The sequence below is a fragment of the Agelaius phoeniceus genome, chromosome 4, assembly GCF_051311805.1.
Source record: "Agelaius phoeniceus isolate bAgePho1 chromosome 4, bAgePho1.hap1, whole genome shotgun sequence".
Lineage (NCBI taxonomy): Eukaryota > Metazoa > Chordata > Aves > Passeriformes > Icteridae > Agelaius > Agelaius phoeniceus.
Window position 1 is genome coordinate 53,660,208 of NC_135268.1, and position 3,799 is coordinate 53,664,006.

General features: G+C 36.2%; 1 pseudogene; it reads right to left on the reverse strand.

Annotated features, from left to right (window-relative positions):
* Positions 1 to 1,794: 1,794 nt before the first annotated feature.
* On the reverse strand, positions 1,795 to 3,547 carry LOC129121024 (putative RNA polymerase II subunit B1 CTD phosphatase RPAP2 pseudogene; annotated as a pseudogene).
* Between the last annotated feature and the right edge of the window lie 252 nt (positions 3,548 to 3,799).

Genomic DNA, 3,799 nt, shown 5'->3' on the forward strand with positions numbered 1-3,799 from the left:
TTCAGATATATGATCTTTGTTGTAATGCAAATGGAAAAATTTGATTTTGTATAACCCCTGTTAAAATAGCTTTTCTTACCTAGCTGCTATAACAGTATAGTTGTCAAAATAAATTACGTATCAAAGCCTTTCACTTCTGAGCATAGCTTCTTTTTCTTTTTTTTTTCAGTCTACACAAAAGACAAAATGGAATAACATACTTTAATGAACTCTATCTTAAGTGAATGCCCTAGGCAAAAAGCAATTTAAGTACAAAGAATAAAATGAAACTCTAATATGTGTCACTAATCAAAAATGTACAAATGAATCCTGATTTTTGACAAGAGTTGTTACAAACAGCCTGTTGCCTCAGGAAGATAACACTCCAACTGAAATTATTATAGATAATTCTAGTATCAGCAGCATGTGTATTTTATTTCGTATGTGTTTTCATTCTGAACTCTAGAGGCTCTGTTCAATAGTTATGCTCTTGTACTCTCTATTTCCCCCTCTAGATTATGAGAGCAAAAAAAGGAAATTTTATACTCAAGTAGACTTGCACGTGTTTATTACTTAAATTCAGCTACCCATTTGAAGATCTTCTTGGAATTACTCTCCATGTAAATACCATGACCTCCAAAAATAGTCATGGATACAGCTACGTATTCATTCATTGCCTTCCCATTAGAATAGAGGTTTATTTTGAAGTGAGGTAATGGCCTTATGCTTTAATTCCCTTTCTTTCTCAATTAGTTCTCATAGAATCACAAAATGGTTCCAGTAGTAAGGGACCTCTGGTGAGGTCCAATCGAGTTCAAACCTGCCACTCAAAGGAAGATCAGTAAACCAGGCTGATAAAGACCAAATTCAATTGAATTTTGAAAATCAGCACAGATGGAGATCCCATATCCACTCTGGGATACCAGTTCTAGTGTTCGACCATTCCTAGAGTGAAAAAGTTGTTCTCCATTTAAGCATGTTTCAATTTATATCCATTGTCTCTTGCCCTGGCACTGAAATAGTCCGGCTCTATTTTTCTTACTCCCAGACATCAGGGAGTTGATAGTCTGAAATACTCTCATGTTGCTTACCAGTGTAACACAAATTACATAAAAGTAGCAAAATATAGCCTTGAGAAAGCTATGTATTTATTATTTGATTATATTATTAATTTTTTGTTCCTGTAGATGTTTTATGCCTCCTTTTAAGGAATAATGTATTTTTCTTTTTCACTTCATTTTTATATGTGGAAGAGCTCTTGTAATTTCTTATTGTTGTAGTGGACTGCTGTACATTATTGGAGAGCATTAAAAATGTAAATAGCTAAAGCATGCTCAGTCATGAACAGGCAATAGACTAATTACTATTTTAGATTATGTGGAGCTGTGCTTGGATTTTGGTTACTAACTTTTACTTATTTTATATACATTCTAGACCTAAAAGATTTTTAAGGCATTTTCTTACTCATAATTCTAAAACTTACTCTTAATTCTGTAAAAGTACTTACATAGCTCAGCTGCTGGTAAGACAAGAGATGCACTTATCTGACCTAAATGAACAGGCCTAAATGTCACAGACAGGTAGAAGAATTATAAAAGAAAGGCCATATGAAATGTGCTTCACACATTTTCTGCTCCAGCTGATACACACTGTAGTTTCTGTATCTACTTACAGAATTAAGTAAATTAATTAATTACTTAATTAATTAAAATTAAATTAAAAATTTTTGAAATTAAACTCGTGGTTAACCAGCGGTTTACCAGCATGGTTTTAAGACACGCAAAGTAACTTAAAGCTGGCTGACCATTCAAGTTGTCAGTCCATTCTAAATATCCTTGTTAAACTTTCCAGATCTGCATTTTTGAAAAGCAGTAATTCCAGTAATGTGGTCAGGAACTTAGTGTACATTGGGTTTGTCTGAGTATTCTTGAAAAGTGGAGTTGTTTGTGACAATGCAGATAACAAAACAATAGCAATGAGAATGCATTCAGGCATTTTGTGAATAATATTTGTGTTTGTTAACTGGAAAGTTTTGACAAGATTTTTTAGCTCTGTGTAAACATCATCTGAAGCAATCTGAAGAGGGCCCAAAACTGCAAATAATGCTTTTCTTAGTTTTTCAAGGATGAATGGTTGTCCAATCTGCATTTGTGCATTTGAATCAACAAGTGGGAAGGTGAGATCTTCCTGTTGATCCTCTTTGTCTTTGCTTAGATATTCCCCTGCTTGTGCTTGTGTCGCTGCCTCTTCAGCCAAGATGCACCTTCCTTTATAGACCTCTTTTACTCTGAGTTTTAGGAACTCTGTTTCTTTTAATTTTTTATAACTAGGCACAGGCTTAACTATTCTACCTGAGCCTATGAAAGGTTAAGAGTGGTTTCAGACTCCCCTACAACAACAGTGTTGGGATGAGCAGCTGTATCTAAGTCATCCTCATCAAGTTCTTCAGTCTCCTGGTTGACAGATTTTAAAGTTTCCTCAGTTCTCCATTCCATAAGTGTTTGCCTAAGCACTTCCAGTAAACTGCCTTTGGAATTAACTGGATGCCTCAGTTCAGGGTTTTTATGTTCTGTTGAGTTAGCTAGTGTTCTTTTAAAATGTTCTGCTCCTCTTTTGCTCACACCTAGAAAAACTCTCTGTGATCCACAAGTATTTTCAAAGATTTCTGAAGCATTTGATTTTCCAGGAGCAGTATTGTCTGAAGGTGTTGCAGTTACTTAATTATGAACAGAGCAAGCATGTCTTTCTTCCAGAGTGTCTAATTTACAATGAGAGAGTTCTCCAGGGGCTTCTACCACATCTGCATCTTCAGTTTTAGGGCTGGCATGGACTTTCTGAGCATGCTTCTTTTTGAGGATGCTTTTTATGTGCAATTGCTGTGTAAAATTGGCTGAACTTGACTCACTTCTTGGTAGGACAGGAGAAATAAATCTTCGTTCAGTATCAGCACTGCTGTCACTGTGTCACGAGAACCAGATTCACATGGCTCTGAAGATATCCTAGGATTTTCAATATCAAATGCTTTAATTACTTCATCACACAGTTTCACCTCTTCTCCAGACCAACCACTCTGTCCCTCCTTCAGCAGGTCTATGTCTTGAGTTTTTTCTTCTCTCATCCACACTGGACTTTTGTAAATTTGAGCTTCAAAATATTTAGATGCTCTATAGCAAAATTGCTGCAAAAGCACTTTCTTTCAGTGATATAACAAACGCTGTTAATTTTTATTGAAATTCTGTACTTCTGCTTTGGCACATTTTCCAATTTATTGTGGCATAGAGGATAACCACACAATCTGATGATAGAATGCTCATCAACAATGTTTTTATAGTGAGATGGAGTAATATATTTTCCACAATTTAGAAGGAACTCTTCAGTAATGTCCTCTTCCAGGAGCTGCTCAGCCACAGACAATGCTTTTTTCCTCACATTCAATCTTGTTTCTATGTGCAGCCTCCAGAACTCCAGAACTCCTTTGAGCAGCATCTTCAATTTTCTGAGCAGCTGAATGCTTATTTCCTGTGTGCTGCCAATGGGGCTTGCCCATCCCAGCCACCATCATCATCATCACCACTGCTCTGCCCAGCCCGTGGCTCTCCTCTTCTCTCAAGATTATTTGCAGCAATTAATTTTATGTTCTTAACTAAGTCCTATAACCTTCAATTTTATCTGCAGCAGTTCTTTAAAGTTGAGAAATAATTAGCTCACAAAAAAGAATTTTACTCTTCAAGCAGACAAAGTTAAAATACAACCTGACACCCTGTTGGTCAGGGTGTTTGTAGCAGTCCGATTGAATGGTGACTGCAGTTCTCCTGCAGTG